At 53.4% G+C, this 21,501-nt stretch overlaps 1 protein-coding gene across 1 annotated transcript in view; it reads left to right on the forward strand.

Moving 5' to 3' along the window:
* Eipr1 (EARP complex and GARP complex interacting protein 1) overlaps window positions 1–21,501 on the forward strand; it is an 83,424-nt gene that overhangs the window by 20,345 nt on the left and 41,578 nt on the right. The window lies entirely within an intron of this gene.

Raw genomic sequence — 21,501 nt, forward strand, 5'->3', positions numbered from 1 at the left:
TTCTCCATGGTTTTACCCCTGATGTTACTGTAATTGATTTTGGTACTCTGGGTATTATATATATGTTTACTGGGACTAGGGAAGGGAAGGAGATCATCAAAATGGAGAGACAAGGGATAAAAAGACAAACCAATGCAACAGCAATACTTACAAAACTATATGCTGTAATCCAACTGGGGAGGGAGAAAAATGAGGGAGGAGGTAACAAGTTTGATAAGAAATGTATTCACTGCTTTATGTATGAAACTCTAACCTCTCTGTGCATCACTTTGACAATAAATAAAAAATAAATTTACCCCCCCCCCAAAAAAAAACTAAAAGTAAAAAAGAAAGGAGTCTCTTGTTTTCATATCTTGAGGTTGGTTTCAGTATATTTTATATAAATATGAAGAGGTGCTTAGGCATGGTGCCTTGGGGTTCTCTCCTAAGAATATCCTCTTTGGTCTCTCTGTGTGTGAGTATCTAGAATCCTGTATAATTTATTGTATCCCAGTGCATTTTAGATCTGTTTCCCGCATATCAGAGAGACCATGCACTGTTTGTCTCTCTGAGCTTGGCTTACATCACTTAATATGATTTGTGCTAGTTTCATCCATTTCTCTGCAGATGACATTATTTTATTCTTTCTAGTGGCTGTGTATACTTCCATTGTGTACAGGTACTGCATTTTTTGGATCCACTCATCTGTTGTGGGGCATCTGGGCTGTTTCGATATCCCGGCTATTGTGAATAGTGTGGCAATGAATATGAACGCACAGGTGCCCTTATCACATCCTGGCTCATGATGTGCAGCATAGATGCCCAGGAGTGGTATGGCTGGGGTCATTGGGACCGTCTATGTTTAGTTTTTTTGTGGACTCCTCGTAATTTTAAGTGTGCAACCTGGCTCTCCTAGGATAGCCTTAGAGGAAAAAGGCAAGCACAGCGCGTGAGGTTTCTCTATGCCTTGCATGGTTTGTTGCCCTCTGTCCTGGGCCTCCTTTGTGTAAGGCACCAGAGTGGGTGCCAGGACTTCCAGGGAGGGGTTATAGCCTGAGAGGGAAAAAAATCCATGGGGGCACCACGAAAGGTGGGGAGGGGTTTTATTTACAAAGGAGCTTTATTTACAACCTAAATCCCAGATCCAGACCAGCCCTGACCTCCACACCTCACTCCCTGACCTCCACACCTCCAGAGGAGGGAGCTTCTTTCTAGTCCTCCTCCCCGCAGGCCTCCCTGCAGGCCTCAGGCCTCTCCACAAACCTCAGGCTCCGCACTTGACTTCCACGACTTTCCTGCAAGCCGGCTCAGCTCCACTCCTCCGGAACCTCCAAACAGGCAGTGTCTGTCTGTCTGTCTGTCTATCTATCTATCTATCTATCTATCTCTATATTCCCCTCCTCCCCCCGACGTCCCGCCCCCCCCCCCCCAGCGGGGCCCACTCAGAAGTGCCACCATGGCAGTGAAGCCGGTGTGGGGTGGGACTTCCTAGGCTGTCCACCCATACTCCTAACACTCCAGCAGCCTAATGCCACGCCCCTTCCGGTGGTTCCACCCCCTAATGCCACGCCCCCTCCTGTGCATCTGTGGCAGTGACCATGGCAGGGGCGGGACTTCCTGCCCCGCTGGTTATTACAGAAGGTGAAATGCCAGGAAGCAGGTTGATCCTGGGGATGCGAAGTCCTCAGGAAGTTAGAACTGTGGGGAGTGGGCAGCACAGTGCAGATGAGGCAGGAGTCCTCCTGCAGGGGAGCACTTCTTCCCTCCCTGCCCCCCCCTCCTGTCAGGCTGGTCAGGCTGCCCTCCTTGGGGCCCTAGGTGGGAACAGCTCAGGCTTGCTGTAGTTCTGGCACCTGCGAATTGACACCCCGGGGTGAGTGTCAGATGCTCAGAACCAGCCTGACCTGACCTCATTAGGAGCCCATTTTCTCCTTGTCCACCAGGCCCCAGCTTGAGTCTCCAATTGCCCGGCCGAATGGATGCAATTTACTCCTTTAACCACTTTTCCTAAGCACACAGATGTGAATACTCAGCTCTGTTTCTCAGTCGCTAGCATGGTAAAGCCTGGGTTCCTTAGCAGTCAGCCCGGGGGATGAGCAGAGGCTTGGGGTGAGGGAAGTGGGCATTTGTACCAGGACCAGAATCTTCCCGGTGGCCTTCTCTAGGCCTTGGCTTATGAACGCTTAGTGTGCTAAGCCAGGGCACTGCTTTCTTCCTCTGAACACTTTCATCTTTCCCTTTTCCTTGGGCTCCGGGTGGGCACTGCGCTCCCTGTGTGTTGTGGTAATTCCTAGCTGGCTTTGCAGGCCATCTTCCCCAGATCTTGGCCTGTCAGAGCCCATCTCACCTCTCAGGGACTGTTCTCCACCCTTCTTTCCCATTGTAGGCAGGATGCTGCGTAGGGAGGGGCCACCTTCTAGCCCCTCCCCCCCAGCTCCGTTGCCTCCGGGAGCCTGCAGTTGTCATCAGACTCCTGGGTCCAAACGCCAGACTGGTAGCTCAGGTGTTTACCATGGTAGAACTTCCTTTGTTTTTCATTCGTTTGTCGTTGGCAGTACTGGAGTTTGAACCCAGGGCCCTCTGCTTGTGAGGCAGGCTCTCTACCACTTGAGCCAAATCCCTAGCCCCGTGGTAGAATTTCTAGGCATGTTTGCAGGGAGCTGAGTTGGGGCCTGTACTTAGAGAAGGGTTGCCAGATAAACACAGGACATACCCTTCACGTGGAAGAGGCAGTGTTTTTATTTTCCATTCTGGCAGCACTGCGCATTGGCATACCTCAGACATAACGTTCAGTAGGTGCTCCCCTTTCCAGAACTATGCCAAGGCCCTGGTCAGCATATACCACCCCTGTCACAGATAAGAAAGGCAAACCAGAAGATATATATTTTTTAAGATTAAAAATATTTTCTTTAGGGCTGGGAATATGGCCTAGTGGCAAGAGTGCTTGCCTCCTACACATGAAGCTCTTGGTTCGATTCCCCAGCACCATATGTATGGAAAACAGCCAGAAGTGGCGCTGTGGCTCAAGTGGCAGAGTGCTAGCCTTGAGCAAAAAGAAGCCAGGGACAGTGCTCAGGCCCTGAGTCCAAGGCCCAGGACTGGCAAAAAAAAAAATATTTTTTTTTCTTTAAACTTTCCTTCGTAAACACCTGTAACATTTTTTCAACTTAAAAACAGAATGGATAGCATAAACATGTTTGAATAGATTACTCAAACATGTTTGAATAGATTATCCACGGCTTGGGAAAATTACCTGACAAAAAAATGTAAAGGCTTTCAAAACAGGTGTCAAAGGCAAATTTAAGTTATTCTAAGATTTGTTTTTATATTGGCCCTAGGATTATTTGACTACTGACCCAAAATGTACCCAAAGGTCAAAATGTTTCTCTATAGACAAAGTATGCCCAAGAGGGCAAACCAGAAGCGTTCACCGTCCAAACCGCCCTGCGCCCAAGGCACCCCTATGTACTCCCAGAGCACAGAGGCGTGGCGTCTTGGTCCTCCTCCAGGGAGCCTGTCTGTGCTTCCCCACGGTGCTCCTCCCCCTCCACCAGGGCCTCCGGGCATGGCGTTCCCGTGTGCACGCACTCTCCAACCAAGACACACGAGAGTGCTCTGAGTGGACAGAGGCCTCACTGCAGCTGCCTGTGTCCTGGGAAGCGGGCTCTGCTTTCTTCAGAGAGGGTTCCCGCCAGCAGGGAGCTCTGGGCGTGCTCTGCCTGTTGAGAGGCCATGGTGTCTACATTTGTTGTTGTTGTTCCACATGAAATTGTGCTTTTGTGCCCGATGCTGGTGGCTCACGCCTGCGAGGGCTGGGATGGGAGGGCCATGGTTTGAAGCCAGCCCATACAAACAAACCCAAGAAACTCTTGTCTCCAGTTAACCAGCAAAAACCACAACTAGAGGTGTGGTTGACATGACAGAGCACCAGCTGTGACCAAAAGCCAAGCAAAGGTGCCCTGCACTCATCCTCACCTTTCGGGAGGAGGGCATAGCCATGTTCCATGGTCGGAAGCAAGGCATGGTCACTATAAGGATGACCTCTTGACCGACCGCCTCTGTGAAGCCCTCTTGCTGCGGCGCTCCTCAGTCTGGAGCCAGGACCTGTCTGGAGACCCAGGCTCAGGGCTGGACGCAGGGCTGTGATGTTCCTTTCCAGCCTTGTGTCTTTGCAGAATCCACAGCAGCTTGCTGTGTTTTTGTAGAAGGTGCCAAGGAAGCATGAGTTGGCAGGAAAGCTCCCAGGTCCTGTCTCAAATCTCAGCACTTGTAGAATTAAACGAATGGACTCATGAGAAAGAACTGCTCCGAGGGCACGTCGATTGCCTCCAGATGTCAGATATTTGTCTGCCCCCTTCATCTGTCCCAGGGATATGCAGCTCACTGGAGTCTTTCCACAGTAGCTGCTTTCCAATCCTGCCAGGTAATCATAATGCTTGACCTACTGTGGTGCTGGCATCGGCCCATTACTTCTTCCATTCCATGGGGTCTGGGAAGCTCCGGATCTCAGGCACCAGTGGTCGCCCTAGGGTCAGCAGCCTTCCTTCATGGGCTGTGCTTTACAGTGGCGGTCCTGTCCTGCTTCGGTCTCCCCTTGTCCCCTGGAGCTCAAGACGCTCTTCCCTGGGGCTGATGCTGTTCTGGCCTGGAGCTGGCGGTGCTGTGAGCATCCCTCTTCTTTCCCTGGGCTGCGTTGTGCTTCAGCCTGGTCTCCTTGTTTTGTGCCTGTCTCTCGCTGCTGTAGGAGATGTAGGAATGCCAGTCCTATGACATGGAGACTCCACCAGGGTTCCCCATACCTCCGGGAGGGACTGGAAGACACTACGCCTGAGCTGGGGCCACTGGTTTGGGGTAGGAATAGGGTGAAGGCCACTAAGCATGGGCGTGTGGGTGGGGGTCTCTGAATGGGGTGCCCTAGGAAAGAGGGGTGCTTTGTGCGTGTGTATCACCAAGATAGGGCCTGACTGTGGGGCTCCAGGGTGGGTTGTGCCGATTGACACTGAGGGACTGGTTGTTGCCGTGGGACTGGCAGACGGCAGGGGGTTCCAGCATCTCTGGACCCCAGTTCTGTGCGTCCTGTCAGTCCAGCATGGGACCATGCCACAGGCTTGGCTCTGTGCTGTGTTGGGCCAGTCCCCCCGTGGTGGGTGGCGGCTCCCTGCCGGACACAGACACGCCACGGGCAGGGTGGCTCCCCCTGTGGGGGGAGGGGGCCGCGAGAAGGGATGGCAGGTGGTAGGGGGTGGGTGGAGGCGCCATCACTGTCTGCCTGCTTGTGGGGGATGGTGCCTGCCTCCTCCTGTCCCTCTGTCCTGTTGTTCTCCCCCCAACCCCCCCGCCAGGTCCTCATTCCTTCCCTGCCCCTGAAGCCCCCAATCCTAGCCGCGAGGCCCCTCCGGTAACCATGTGCAGGCACTGTGAATACCACTGTGCTGTTTTGGCTAGAGGCGCCCTCCCTCAGCTGGGATGGAGGTGGCCCTGGCGGGGTGGGACCTGGTGCTGCGCTACAGAGGGAGAGGCCCTCTGCCTCCTGGCAGGGGCCCCTGCCCCCCCCCCCACGCAGTCTGCCTGGGGTGCCCAGGACCAGTGTGCCTCTCTGGCAGCTTCCTGACAGTTCCTCCGTGGGGCTGGTCAGTCAGCGATCTCCTGGCCAGCCTGTAGGACGTGCGGGGGGCAAAGGGGGAGGGCGAGCGAGCGCCTGCCTGCACCTCCAGCTCACCGCCGTGGCCTGCACTGGAATAGCTCATTTCCTGAGTGACTTAGAAGCAGTCCTTCTGTAAATAACCAAGGGCAACATGCCCAAGTTAAATTTGCATTCTGCTGTGTACTTTTAAAATCATCTCTTTCTGCGGCTTCTCTGAGCTTCCGTGGCTGTTGGAACGAGGGCCCTGGGCTCGCCTCGCTGTGCCCAGAGCTGGTCAGACGCCGGTCTAGAAACTCCCAGCCACAGAGGACTGTGCTCCGCGGCTTCTTGAGTCCATTCCACTGCGGGGATTTTGCCCCCCTTATGACTTCAAAGCTCCTGGGGTGTCTTCCTTGAGCCGGGCAGCCACTGCTGCAGATCCTCGCGGCTGGCCTCTTGACCCTTGCTTCAGAAGCAAGCTGCATCTTGAGTTCCTAAATTTGTTATGCCCTGTGTTCCTAATGGAAAGAGATGTCCCAGCTGACGCCCAAGTGTTGGGCTTAATCTCCACGGGGAGACGTCAAGCCTGTACTTGTGAGGGACAGTCGGCTCTGCGTGCCGCTCCCGCCGGCGGGGGGGGGGGGGGGGGAGCATGTCCCTGTCGGGCTAAGCTAAGCTGAGGTAGGGCTGCCGAAACCCCGGGTCCCAATCCCTCTTAGGTTTAAGAGCAGACACTGGACACGGAGATCTCGGGGAGCTGGTCCGATGGACTACCAGCTTCAAATTGATTCAGAGGGAGGGCAGAAGAATTTATTACAGTGGTGACGGCGGGAAGGAGAGGGACTTGGGGTGGCTAGCTGGAAGTTAGCGATTGGCTGAACTGGGCTGTTCGACAAGAGTGGCACCCTAGGACTTCCCTCACGGGCTGACGTCATACCCCAATAGAACCGCCCCTGGGCCCTGGTGGCGCCATCTTGGAGGCATCCACGTGGATCCGACCGGAGGTGGGGCTGGTCCAGAACTACTCCTTCTGGTTCCGGACCCTGAAGGAGATAGGAGTGGCTTCCAGCCAGGCGGCCCCAGGGCGGGAGAAGGGGAGGATCAGTCAGGACCGCCCCCTCTACGTATACAGCCAGCATCCCCACACCCAAGGTAGCTTAAGTGATGGATTTGAATATCCAAGATGGCAAAGCTTGTTAACTGTCCCTTGGCACTTGTAATTGTATCTTTATCTTACCATCTTATTTTAGCACTTGAACTTTGATTCAGTCTCTGCACGTGAGAGCAAACGGATGTTGTAACACCAGGTGCTTCCCACAGACTGTCTTGTCTTTCAGCCTGCGAAGTTCAGTGTGTTTAGTTAGATGATAATGCCGGCGCCACTGTGAGGTCCAGGTCATTCCTCGTGATTCAGTCATTAGCCGCCCACTCTGGAAGGAGAAGTTGACGTCTCTGAGGTAGCAGCGTGACTTGGGAGAGGGTTGGCACTCCCCTGGCTGCCTCCTGGCCAGCCTACGGGCAGAGCCAGTCCTCTTCAGAGCCCAGGCCGCGCTCTTCTGTGTTGAGGTGCAGGAGCCCAGGAAGGCGTGTGTGTGTGTATCTCCAGCTACCACATCTCACTTAGAACTGAATCCCAGAAGGCGGGCCTGGTGTCCCAGGGGAGCCGCTATGAATGACGACACTCCTGAGGGCGGAGTGAGGAGGCGGGCATCCCGATGCCCTGAGAGACACTGATGTACAGCGGCGGGCGCGCGCGCGGGGACTCCGGCTGGCATTGTGTGGCGTTGGCCCTACCCGCAGCTCCATGTGGGTTCACCAAGTGCATTGGTTGTGGGAGGACTGTGCTTTTAACAGGCCAAGTGGATTTTGGAGCTGTAGCATCCTAAAAGGCTCCGCCGTGCTCCAGACGTGAGAGCATCTTGCTTCACAGAGTTGAGCCGTACGGCGCCGGGACAGCAGGCCCACAGAAGTGGCACTCTCTGGTTTCCATTAGCGACTGGCCGGGTTTGCACCGCGCCTCTCGGCTCTGTCGTTTGGCACTGGTGGGGACTCCTGCCGAAAGGCCGTGGGCACTGTGGGTGGGTCACCCGGGGCCCTGGGCTCTGAGGGTCGCTCAGGTGAGGGGTGGCACTGGGATGAAGTGTTCTGTGTTCGCTGCCTGAGATCACTCTGAATGAGACTTCCTGCAGGGTCGCCCCCAACTGCCGGGTAGTCGGCCTCCCACGACCTGGCAGAGCCCAGGAAGAGCGGTGCCTCGCGCATCGCTGTCAGGAGGCGGGGTGGGGTGGGGGTGGGGGTGGGGGTGGCGCACGCTCGAAACTTATTTATTTATTGCCAGTCCTGGGCCTTGGACTCAGGGCCCGAGCACTGTCCCTGCACTCGACCTCTTGAGCCACAGCGCCACTTCTGGCCATTTTCTGTATATGTGGTGCTGAGGAATCGAACCCAGGGCTTCATGTATATGAGGCAGGCACTCTTGCCACTAGGCCATATCCCCAGCCCCTCACATTTGAAATTTAAACCATGCACACGGTGGTTTTAGCTACCTGTGGATACAAGTTGGCAGTATGGTTTTTCATTTTAATAAAAGGCTGCTATGCTAGGAAAAGACATGACTTGTGGCAAGGACACTACCTGGGTAGGTATGTGTGTGGCCAGACCACGTGTGCGTGTGGGCAGGTCACGCGTGTGTGCGGGCAGGTCACGTGTGCATGTGGCCAGATCATGTGTGCGTGTGCAGGCCATACATGCGTGTGGGCAGGCCATGTGTGCGTGTGGGCAGGCATGTGTGTACACATTGGGCGGGTCATGTACACGTGTAGGCAGATCACCTAGGCGTGTAGTGTTTATGGCGAGGTGCTGTGAGGAACCCGGAGGAGCGCAGCCGGGATACGATGCCAGAGCCGCGGTGAGGGTGGGGTGTGTGAAGTTGTCACGTCCTTGAAAAATGAGGACCTCCGTTTTAAACGTTAGAGGTTTCCAGACCCTACGAGAGCCGTGGTGAAGAAGTGTTGGGCGTGCGCAGCTGCTGGTCAGATGCCCTTGCGGGGCTTCCTGACTCGGGGGTCATTTGTGTTGAGTCAGGTCACACCGCCCAAGAGGCTGGGCTGGACGCTCAAAGCTGTCCACAGAGCGGCAGGCGGGTTTCTTCTGGAAACCTCTGTACAGGGGGGGGCTGGCTCCCTGGGGCGTGGGGGAGGGGCGCTGGAGGAAGCAGTGAGCATCCCGGGGGTTTGCTCGTGGGAGGCTCCTTGTTGGAGCCGGTTTATGAGAACCGTGGAGCTAGAACGATGCTGAGGCGGTGCGGGTGGCGGGAAGCTGGCCGTGCCCTGGGCTGGTGTCATCCCCTCCCAGCACCCGGTCAGCAGTGGATCCGCCGGGCCCCAGGGAAGCAGTGGACGGGGTTGGCATGTCCACGCCACCTGCCGCCGATGGAATGGCAAGGCCTGCTCCCAGGCACTCAGCGCCTGCCTTCTTGAAGCCTCAAGAAACCTCACCCCGTGAGAGTGACCAAGAGCAGCTGCTGCGATGGGAAAGTGGCTGGCGCTCCTCTGCCTCCTCTGCCACCTGTCTGTGTCAGTAAGGCAGGGGACAGGCCAGGAGCATGCCCGGCCTAGCCCGCTGTGCTGTCCCCTGGTGTGAGGGCACCAGGCTTGTGTACTGGAAGGCACAGCAGCGAGCGAGGCGAGGCTTGCCCTGCTGCACTTAAATCAAACACATCACAGCCAACCACCGCCAGCCCCCGGGTTAGACGGACGCAGACACATTCACAGGCACAAGGCCCGCTGTGTCTGCTCTGTTCCCCGTGGTGACGGGACCTGTGGTGCAGACCACGTGGCCCACAAAGCCAAAGGTGTTTGCTACCCGGCCCCCTACAGAGAAAAAAAGTCCTGTCCCCTGTCAGCCCACATGCAGGGCGTGGGCAGGACGGTGCGCGTTACAGACGGAGGGCGTGGGTGGGTGGTGCGACACGCTTGGCTTACCTCTGTGCTCTTCTGTAACCCAAACTGGTCTCGGTGTCAGAGCCCCAGGGGAGGCTGGCTGCCCACGGGTGAGCGTTTCTGATCTTGCTGTGGCCAGGTGTTGGTAGGCTTGTGCACACAGTCGCCCGTGAGAGCCTGTGATGGAAGTCACCCTGCGACTGACAGACAGAGCATGGCGCTGAAGGGCGCGTGGCCTCTGCCGGCCCGGGCGAGGCCGCACGGTGGACAGAGCTCCGGCGGCCGCGTGCAGGGCCCCGATGGGCTCTGGACGCCAGCTGCACCACCTCCAGGGGTGCCGTGTTGGCCGGGAGGCGAGGCCGGGTCCAGGTTTCCCTTTACACAATGTCCAGGAAGACCGAGGAGTGGGAATGTGGTTGACAGGGAGGGGCTTTGGCTTTGCCCTCTGTGAGTTGGTAGTGCTGTGCTGGAAAGAGCCTGGCGGCGCCCCCTCCTCAGTCCTCAGGTGGCACCGAGCATGTGTTCACATCCTCATTGTGCACCCCATGTATGTGTCAGGTCCTCCTGTGTGTGTGTTTAGATCCTTGCTGTGTCACCCTGGGTATGTGCTAAGTACGTTCTCACACCGAAGACGAATACGTGCCAAGTTGAAATCTGATCTTCTATTTTTTAGGAGGTGTGCATTGTATTTAGATACTTATAACTGTGGTCTGCACGGTTCTGCACTTAGCAGCTAGCCATCTCTCCTAGACCGCTTTTGAAAGCAGATAGGTTCTGAATTATAAATATTCAGCACCCAGACCCACGGAAGGCACTCAGGTGTGTAATGAACTGTGTACTAGTCACATAAGACGGCATCCCATTTTGCACTGATGTGAATCCTAATTAGGAAGAAATTGAATTCTTGACCTTGAAGTGTGTGTGGCGACGTTGGGTGTGTGACCATGGCCTGCTCCAAGCTCTCACCACTGAGAGCACTGGCCGCCTTTGCGAGCCGTGCTCCTCGGGGGACGGTGGCCCGTGGTGCCCGTGTGTGTCCTTGTCACCACCATAGGTGGAGGGACTCTTCAGAATGTGGCCAGGCGCCATCCTTTGCCCATCACACTTCACGAGTGGGAAGCCCAGAGCTGCCACGAGCAGCGTGAACTCTCCCGGTGCAGGCTGTGCTGCAGCAGGGACATTGGAGCTCATGCCCGCCTGCACTGCAGCAGGGCCATTGGAGCTCACGCCCGCCTGCGCTGCAGCAGGGACATTGCTGGAGCTCACACCCGCCTGCACTGCAGCAGGGACATTGGAGCTCACGCCCGCCTGCACTGCAGCAGGGCCATTGCTGGAGCTCACGCCCGCCTGCACTGCAGCAGGGCCCTTGGAGCTCACACCCGCCTGCGCTGCAGCAGGGCCATTGGAGCTCTCGCCCGCCTGTGCTGCAGCAGGGACATTGCTGGAGCTCACGCCCGCCTGCGCTGCAGCAGGGACATTGGAGCTCACGCCCGCCTGCGCTGCAGCAGGGACATTGGAGCTCACGCCCGCCTGCACTGCAGCAGGGACATTGGAGCTCACGCCCGCCTGCACTGCAGCAGGGACATAGGAACTCACGCCCGCCTACACTGCAGCAGGGACATTGGAGCTCACGCCCGCCTGCGCTGCAGCAGGGACATTGGAGCTCACGCCCGCCTGCACTGCAGCAGGGCCATTGCTGGAGCTCACGCCCGCCTGCACTGCAGCAGGGATATTGCTGGAGCTCACGCCCGCCTGCACTGCAGCAGGGACATTGCTGGAGCTCACGCCCACCTGCACTGCAGCAGGGACATTGCAGCTCACGCCCGCCTGCACTGCAGCAGGGCCCTTGGAGCTCACACCCGCCTGCGCTGCAGCAGGGCCATTGGAGCTCTCGCCCGCCTGTGCTGCAGCAGGGACATTGCTGGAGCTCATGCCCGCCTGCGCTGCAGCAGGGACATTGGAGCTCACGCCCGCCTGCACTGCAGCAGGGCCATTGGAGCTCACGCCCGCCTGCACTGCAGCAGGGACATAGGAGCTCACGCCCGCCTACACTGCAGCAGGGACATTGGAGCTCACGCCCGCCTGCGCTGCAGCAGGGACATTGCTGGAGCTCACACCCGCCTGCGCTGCAGCAGGGACATTGGAGCTCACGCCCGCCTGCGCTGCAGCAGGGACATTGGAGCTCACGCCCGCCTGCACTGCAGCAGGGACATTGCTGGAGCTCACACCCGCCTGCACTGCAGCAGGGACATTGCTGGAGCTCACGCCCGCCTGCACTGCAGCAGGGACATAGGAGCTCACGCCCGCCTACACTGCAGCAGGGACATTGGAGCTCACGCCCGCCTGCGCTGCAGCAGGGACATTGCTGGAGCTCACGCCCGCCTGCACTGCAGCAGGGACATTGGAGCTCACGCCCGCCTGCACTGCAGCAGGGCCATTGCTGGAGCTCACGCCCGCCTGCACTGCAGCAGGGACATTGGAGCTCACGCCCGCCTGCACTGCAGCAGGGACATTGGAGCTCACGCCCGCCTGCGCTGCAGCAGGGACATTGGAGCTCACGCCCGCCTGCACTGCAGCAGGGACATTGCTGGAGCTCACGCCCGCCTGCACTGCAGCAGGGACATTGCTGGAGCTCACGCCCGCCTGCACTGCAGCAGGGACATTGCTGGAGCTCACGCCCGCCTGCACTGCAGCAGGGACATTGCAGCTCACGCCCGCCTGCACTGCAGCAGGGCCCTTGGAGCTCACACCCGCCTGCGCTGCAGCAGGGCCATTGGAGCTCTCGCCCGCCTGTGCTGCAGCAGGGACATTGCTGGAGCTCATGCCCGCCTGCGCTGCAGCAGGGACATTGGAGCTCACGCCCGCCTGCGCTGCAGCAGGGACATTGCTGGAGCTCACACCCGCCTGCGCTGCAGCAGGGACATTGGAGCTCACGCCCGCCTGCACTGCAGCAGGGCCATTGGAGCTCACGCCCGCCTGCACTGCAGCAGGGACATAGGAGCTCACGCCCGCCTACACTGCAGCAGGGACATTGGAGCTCACGCCCGCCTGCGCTGCAGCAGGGACATTGCTGGAGCTCACACCCGCCTGCGCTGCAGCAGGGACATTGGAGCTCACGCCCGCCTGCGCTGCAGCAGGGACATTGGAGCTCACGCCCGCCTGCACTGCAGCAGGGACATTGCTGGAGCTCACACCCGCCTGCACTGCAGCAGGGACATTGCTGGAGCTCACGCCCGCCTGCACTGCAGCAGGGACATTGGAGCTCACGCCCGCCTGCACTGCAGCAGGGCCATTGCTGGAGCTCACGCCCGCCTGCACTGCAGCAGGGACATTGGAGCTCACGCCCGCCTGCACTGCAGCAGGGACATTGGAGCTCACGCCCGCCTGCGCTGCAGCAGGGACATTGGAGCTCACGCCCGCCTGCACTGCAGCAGGGACATTGCAGCTCACGCCCGCCTGCACTGCAGCAGGGACATTGCTGGAGCTCACGCCCGCCTGCACTGCAGCAGGGACATTGCTGGAGCTCACGCCCGCCTGCACTGCAGCAGGGACATTGCAGCTCACGCCCGCCTGCACTGCAGCAGGGCCCTTGGAGCTCACACCCGCCTGCGCTGCAGCAGGGCCATTGGAGCTCTCGCCCGCCTGTGCTGCAGCAGGGACATTGCTGGAGCTCATGCCCGCCTGCGCTGCAGCAGGGACATTGCAGCTCACGCCCGCCTGCACTGCAGCAGGGCCATTGGAGCTCACGCCCGCCTGCACTGCAGCAGGGACATAGGAGCTCACGCCCGCCTACACTGCAGCAGGGACATTGGAGCTCACGCCCGCCTGCGCTGCAGCAGGGACATTGCTGGAGCTCACACCCGCCTGCGCTGCAGCAGGGACATTGGAGCTCACGCCCGCCTGCGCTGCAGCAGGGACATTGGAGCTCACGCCCGCCTGCACTGCAGCAGGGACATTGCTGGAGCTCACACCCGCCTGCACTGCAGCAGGGACATTGGAGCTCACGCCCGCCTGCACTGCAGCAGGGACATTGCTGGAGCTCATGCCCGCCTGCACTGCAGCAGGGACATTCGAGCTCACGCCCGCCTGCGCTGCAGCAGGGACATTGCTGGAGCTCACGCCCGCCTGCACTGCAGCAGGGACATTGCTGGAGCTCACGCCCGCCTGCACTGCAGCAGGGACATTCGAGCTCACGCCTGCCTGCGCTGCAGCAGGGACATTGCTGGAGCTCACATTTGCCTGGTTGTGCTTTCATGGGACGCTTTGCTTTGAAACAGTGAACGTTCCTCCCATCTCCTGAGACCTGCACATTTGGACTCAAGTCAGATGGCTGTCACCCTCTGACACAGGACGACAGGTTACCTAGCAGATACCTGGGCCCCTGGGAGGGCGGCCAGGCTGTTGCCTAGCAGCAGATCCTTTCTGCCTCTTTGTAGGGCAGCCTTGCTCTGCCATTAAAGTACTTATGGGAGCGCTGCTCCATCGGAGCAACTGTTACTCACCTGACATTGTAGTTAGGGAGGCAGAGAACTGTTCCCGCCCTGCACAACCTGGAGGACGGAGCACCGTTTGGCAACAGCACTTGGTCTTTTCCCGTCATCTTCGTATCCGCCTGTGGTAACTCGAAACACTTGGAGAGTTGTAATGACAATTTATTTTTTAAAACTTCTTTTGGATTTTCTTTTTTGAGACAGTCTCATATCCCAGGTGGCCTGGAACTTAGTGTATAGCAAGGCTGGCCTCTAAGGTCCTCCTGCTTTTACCTCTTGAGTGTTGAGATTGTGTGTGTGCTCCACTATACCTAGCTATAATGAAACAAGATTTTAAATGATATTTTTTTTTTGGCCAGTCCTGGGTCTTGGACTCAGGGCCTGAGCACTGTCCCTGGCTTCTTCCCGCTCAAGGCTAGCACTCTGCCACTTGAGCCACAGCGCCGCTTCTGGCCGTTTTCTGCATATGTGGTGCTGGGGAATCGAACCTAGGGCCTCGTGTATCCGAGGCAGGCACTCTTGCCACTAGGCTATATCCCCAGCCCTTAAATGATATTTTTATTGTCTTTAAGTAGTTGAGCAAGAGCAGAGTTACCACTTAACAAATTAGTTTATGATTACAGTACATCTTGATTGGTGTCACACCTTTTCCATTTCTCCCAGCCTTCCACCCCTCAGTTTTCTTAATTTCTGAGTATTGTGACCCCACTTTCCCCTTTCCTGTCTCCATTCATCTACTTTCTGCCCCCTAGTAGCCCCCACCTTCCAAGTACTAGCTTCCTGGTATGAATTTTGTTTGACTGTGAGTTTTTCTAAGGAGTGCTCCCTTGAAAATACCATATTTTGGTTAATACATTTGGCTATACTTTCACACAACTCTGTTCTGTGTCCTTGTACTTCTATAAATAGTTCTAGCTTCCATATAAGAGAGAAAACAAGCATCCTCTGTCTCTTTGGACCTGATCCTACTTAACTTTTTTAAAAAATTAATTTAATTTATTTATTAATTGAACACAAATTTTTTGACAAGGTGTTGTGCAAAAAGGGTACAGTTATATAGTAGTGCAGTGTGTACATTTCTTGTGATATCTTATGTCCTGTTTTTCTATCCCTTCTCTAGGTCAGGTAGACATAGATACAATATACAATGTATCAAGAATATATACAGTAGCCACGTGGCCACGCCCAAGAAAGTTCGCCTAGGGCTTTAAATGTAATGTCAATATTAGACAATATGTCGACAGTAGTCTTATATGAACGTACATACATAGCTTTTGAGCTATTGTATTCCCCTGAGAGGTCAATTTTTGACCTTTATATGTTGAGTAATTGTTTGGTTTTAGTTACATACTGTTGGGTCACTGCCCCAATCCTGTGGGGAATACTATTTGACAAGCAGTTTTTGGTTTCACAGACTTGGTCTCTACTGTCTCTCTGTCTCCCTTTGTTAACAGTCATATATCAGGGAGATCATGCCCCTTTGTTTTCTGTGTTCTAGGCTTGTCTCGCTCAACATTATTTGTTCGAGTTCTGACCATTTCCTTGCGAATAAATCCTAATCGCTATGTAGTATTCCATTGTGTATAAGTACCATATTTTTTGGATCCATTCATCTGTGGAGGGGCATCTGGGTTGTTTCCATATTTTGGCTATTGTGAATTGTGCCACGATAAACATGGAAGTACAAATGTCTTTTTGATATCTTGGGGTTTGCTGTTTAGGATAGATGCCTAGGAGTGGTATGGCTGGGTCATAGGGTAGGTCTATATTGAGCTTTTTGAGAAACCTCCATACTGTTCTCCAAAGTGGTTGTACTAATTTGCACTCCCACCAACAATGGAGAAGGGTTCCTTTTTGCCCGCACCCCCTCCAGCATTTGTTGTTGCCTGAGTTCAGGGTATAGGCCATCCTAACTGGGGTGAGGTGGTATCTCAGGGTTGTTTTTATTTGCATTTCCTTTACTAGCAGGGATGTTGAGCATTTCCTCATGTGTTTCTTTGCCATTTTTATATCTTCTCTTGTGAAGTCTCTCTTTAGCTCATTTGCCCATTTCCTAATAGGTTTATTGGGCTTGGAGGGGGTTAGTTTTTTGAGTTCTCTGTAGATGACCAATATCAGGCCTTTGTCTGTTGCTGTGCTGGTAAATATCCTCTCCCATATCATTGGCTGTCTTTCTATTTTGGTGGCTATGTCCTTAGCTGTGCAGAAACTTTTTAATTTGTAGTAGTCCCATTTGTCGAGTCTTTCCCCTATTTGTTGTGTCCCTGGGACTCTATTCAGGAAGTTCCTTCCTGTGCCTCTAAGTTCTAGTGTCTTTCCTACTCTGTTCTTCAGTAGTTTCGAGGATTCAGGTCTGATATTGAGGTCCTTGATCCATTTTGAGTTGATCTTGGTGCATGGTGATAGGCTTGGGTCTACTTTGAGTTTTCTGCATATGGCTGCCCAGTTCTCCCAGCACCAGTAGTTGAAGAGGCTATGTTTATTCCATTGTATGTCTTTAGCTCCTTTGTCGAATATCAGCTGGCTGTAAGAGTGCGGTTTTATTTCTGGATCTTCAATTCTAATCCATTGGTCTTCCGATCTGTTTTTATACCAATACCATGCTGTTTTTGTTATGATGGCCTTGTAGTAGAGCTTGAAGTCTGGTATTGTGATACCTCCTGCACTATTTTTTTGGCCTAGAATTGCTTTGGCTATTCTAGGTTTTTTGCTGTTCCATATGAATTTGTGGATTGGTTTCTCTATTTCAGTGAAGAATGTGGCTGGGATTTTGATAGGTATTGCATTGAATTTGTATAACAATTTGGGCAATATGGCCATTTTCACTATATTGATTCTGCCTACCCATGAGCATGGGAGATCTTTCCATCTCCTTGTGTCTTCTTTGATTTCCTTTATTAGATTTTTATAGTTTTCATTAAATAGGTCCGTCATGTCCTTGGTTAACTTGATCCCTAGGTACTTTATTCTTTTTTTGGCTACTGTAAATGGAATTGTTTGCATAATTTCCTTTTCTGTTTGTGTATTGCTGGTGTACAGAAAAGCTGCTGACTTTGTGGATTGATTTTGTATCCTGCTACTTTGCCAAATTGGTTTATTAGGTGTAGGAGTTTGGATACTGAGTTTTTTGGGTCCTTCAGATATAAGATACACATGTCGTCTGCGAATAGGTATAACCTGATTTCTTCCTTGCCAATGTGGATCCCTTTGATGTCCTCCTCTTGCCTTATTGCTATGGCTAGGGATTCCAGCACTATGTTGAAAAGAAGTGGGGAGAATGGGCATCCTTGTCTTGTTCCTGAGTTTAGGGGGAATGATTTAAGTTTCTCTCCATTTAATATGATATTAGCAGTTGGTCTGTTGTATATGGCTTTTATTGTTTTGAGGAATGTTCCATCTATTGCTGTTCTCTCCAAAGCTTTTAATAGGTATAGATGTTGTATTTTGTCAAAGGCTTTTTGGGCATCGACTGAGATAACATTGTAATTCTTAATTTTAGATCTGTTTATGTGGTGAATTACGTTGATTGATTTACGGAGGTTGAACCATCCTGTGACTGTGGGATGAAGCCTACTTGGTCACGATGTATGATTTTCTTGATCAGTTTCTGGATCCTGTTAGCTAATATTTTATTAAGGAGCTTTGCGTCTGTGTTCATTAGTGATATTGGTCTGTAGTTCTCTTTTTTTTGTTGGGTCTTTGCCTGGTTTGGGAATGAGTATGATATTAGCTTCGTAGAATGAATTTGAGATTTCTCCCTCTGTTTCTATTTCGCGGAAGAGTTTGAGGAGTATTGGTATTAGCTCCTCACTAAAGGTTTTGTAGAATTCGTTGGTGAATCCATCTGGGCCTGGGCTTTTCTTTGTTGGGAGGTTCTTGATTACCTCCTGTATCTCACTGTAAGTTATTGGTTTATTTAGTTGATTTATTCTTGGTTCAGTTTGGGCAGTTTGTACTTCTCTAAGAATTGATCCATTTCTGTAAAATTATTGTTTTTTTGCTAAGTAGAGGTTTTGGAAATAGCTCCTTACGATTGTTTGAATATCGTGTGTACTTGTTGTAATTTTTCCGGTGGAGTCCTTGATTTTATGTATATGAGTCTCTTCTTTTTTTTTTTTTGTAAGTCTTGCGAGGGGTCTGTCAATTTTATTTGTTTTCTCAAAGAACCAGCTTTTAGTCTTATTTATTTGTTGAATGGTCTTTCTATTTTCTATCAGATTTTATCTCTTCTTTAATCTTTGTGATCTCTCTCCTCCTAGTCGTTTTAGATTCTGTCATTTCTTGTTTCTCCATTTGTTTTAGTTTCATCGTGAGGTTATTCACCTGCTCTGCTTCCATTCTTTTTTTTTTTTTTTTGGCCAGTCCTGGGCCTTGGACTCAGGGCCTGAGCACTGTCCCTGGCTTCTTCCCGCTCAAGGCTAGCACTCTGCCACTTGAGCCACAGCTTCTGGCTGTTCTGTATATGTGGTGCTGGGGAATCGAACCTAGGGCCTCATGTATCCGAGGCAGGCACTCTTGCCACTAGGCTATATCCCCAGCCCTCTGCTTCCATTCTTTTAATGTGAGTGCTGAGGGCAATGATCTTGCCCCTCAGTACTGCCTTGTACTGCCTTAGCTGTGTCCCATAGGTTTCTTTGTGATGTGTTTTCATTGTCATTGTGGCTTATGAATTTGTTGATTTCATCTTTAATTTGGTCTGTGGCCCAAGTGTTGGATAGCAGTGTGGAGTTTAGCCTCCAAGAGTGTGTATAGCCTCCGTGGTATCCGTGTAGGTTTTCAGCTCTTCTTTTTTGCTCCTTTGTGTTTTCCTGCGTTTCTCCACTGCTTCTCGCTGCTGGTTTTGCTGGGTTCCTGATGGGGTGTTGGGTGTTGGAGTTCCCAGCTCGCTATTCAGTTGGAGCTAGTCGGGGTACCTCCCTACTGTGACAGCACCATTTTTTCCTCTTAACTTTTTTTTTTTTGTACACATCTTTCCATTTCTTTGCAAATAATAGTGTGGTATCACTCTTCCTATCAGATAGGTAAAATTCAGTTGTGTGTATACATACCATATGTTCTTAATCTGTTTGTCTATTGAAAGCTGATTCCATACCTTGGCTATGGTAAATAGTATTGCAGTAAACATGGTTTTATAAGTGACCTTACTGTAGTCTGATTTTTAATCTTTTGAATAATGCCCAAGAGTGGAATTGCTGGACAATAGGATAGTTATGTTTAGGTTTTTTTGTTTTTGTTTTTGCCAGTCCTAGGCCTTGGACTCAGGGCCTGAGCACTGTCCCTGGCTTCTTTTTGCTCAAGGCTAGCACTCTGCCACTTCAGCCACAGTGCTACTTCTGGCCATTTTCTGTATATGTGGGACTAGGGAATCGAACCCAGGGCTTCATGTATACGAGTCAAGTGCTCTTGCCACTAGGCATGTTCCCGGCCCATGTTTAGTTTTTTTGAGGAATCTCTAAACTGCTTTCTACAGTGGTTCAACAAGTTTACATTCCCACCAATAGTATATGAGGGTGCATTTTCCTTCACATTCCCCAGAATCTGTTGATAGTGGCTATTTTACCTGGAGATGGAATCTTGTTATTGTTTTGATTTGTATTTTCTTCCTTCTCCTTTTTTGGCCAGTCCTGGGACTTGAACTCAGGGCCTGAGCACTGTCCCTGAGCTTCTTTGCTCAAGGCTAGCACTCTACCACTAGAGCCACAGTGCCACTTCTGGCTTTTTCTGTTTATGTGGTGCTGAGGAATCGAATTCAGGGCTTCATACATGCTAGGCAAGCACTCTACCTCTAGGCCATATTCCCAGCCCTGTATTTTCTTTGTGTCCAGAGGTCTTGAGCATTTCTTCATGTGTGTCTTGGCCAGTTTTATTTCCAGGAAATCTCTTCATTAGTTTGTTTGCCCATTTATTAACTGGATTGTTGAGCTTCTTTGAGGGTTTAGTTTCTTGAGCTCGCTCGTATATTCTGGCCATTGTCTGGTGTATAGCTGGCATTGTATAGGCTGCCTATTTAGCTTGTCAGAAGTTACTTCTTAGTTTGATGCACTCCCATTTATCCATTCTTTCCTTGACTTGCCGAGCCCCTGAAACGTAGAAAGTTGCTGCCTGTTGCACTCTGGGTCTCAGAGTGGGAGCAGGAGCCTGGAGATGGCTCTGTGCCCAGGTCCTTCTGGGGACTTCCCATTTGTTAGTGTGGAGTTGTGGCCCAGTCTTCTGAGCAGCTCACAGTGCCTCCGGTGGTGGGGAGGGGGCCAGCCTGGGTGTGGTGCTGCCAGGAGCATTCCTGCACCATCCTCACCGGCATGTTTTGCTCTCGGGGGCCAGCTCAGTGGGCTGGGCAGGAGGGGCACCTCTCTGAGGCCAGGCTTCAAGGAGACAGAGGGCACCGCGAGGGGTCTGATCAGCTAGGCACACTGTGGGCGGGATATGAAGAGGGCTGAGGAAAGAAGAAATGCCCGGCTTGCTGGAACCTAAGGGAAGTCTTTGTGTTTCCAGGTGATGGGCCCGGGGCTGGATTTCATCACCGTGTCAGAGCAGCCTGTCCGCGTGTCCAACCACTGCCCTCTGTGCTGTCTGATGACAGTAACTGTGGTCGAGCCTCTCGTCTGTCTGAATTGCTCCTTCTGCCCACCCTTCTCCTCCTCCTGCCTTGCTTGTCTTTTTCATAAGAAGATACATTTCCCCCCCTGTCTATATCTAGGTCTGGCCTGTCTTTCTCAGAGCTGTTTCTCACTTGGGTCTCCTTTCTAACAAGGTGTGCGGGTGGTAATATGTAGAGGAGATCTCCAGCCTCGTGTGGGGGCCTGGGTGGGGGCGGGGAGGCCCCCAATCCGGAGGACACATTGTTGACCGTATTTCTTCAGTAGATTGTTGAGGCTTGCAGCCTGTAGGATGAGTCCCAGAGGGCCGCGGCTGTCCTCACCCCGGACGCTGTCCTCAGAGGACTCTGAAGTGGCCAAAGGCTCCTGTGCTGCAGGCCCAGCCCCAGGTGGTGGTGCTGTTGAGAAGGTATTGGCTACGAACCTCCGAGGAGGACGAATTCACGCCGCGTGGTGCCAGGGGTGGGGCCTGCGGGAAGAGGGGGTCCTTGGGGTGTATCTTTGAGGGTAAATCTTGTCCCAGGCCCGTTCCTGTCTGCCATGAGGTGAGCGGCTTTTCTCTGCCATGTGCTTTTGCTTCATGGTGTTCTGCCTGCGTGGGCCTCCGAGGGAGGCCAGATGGCCCTGGACTGGGGCTTGAACTCAGAGCTTAGGGCGCTGTCTCTGAGTTTTTAGCTGCAGGCTACTGCTCTACGTGAGCCACAGCTCCACCTCTGGCTTTGTGGTAGTCACTTGGGGATGACAGTCTCTCAGACTTGGCTGTCTGGCTAGTTTTGAACCACCATCCTCAGCTCTCACCCTCCTGAGAAGCTAGGCTGAGGCGTGAGCCACCAGCCCCTGGCCCTGTGCGTCATTTCGAATCAGGATTTGTC

This window comes from Perognathus longimembris, chromosome 8 (assembly GCF_023159225.1).
Source record: "Perognathus longimembris pacificus isolate PPM17 chromosome 8, ASM2315922v1, whole genome shotgun sequence".
NCBI lineage: Eukaryota > Metazoa > Chordata > Mammalia > Rodentia > Heteromyidae > Perognathus > Perognathus longimembris.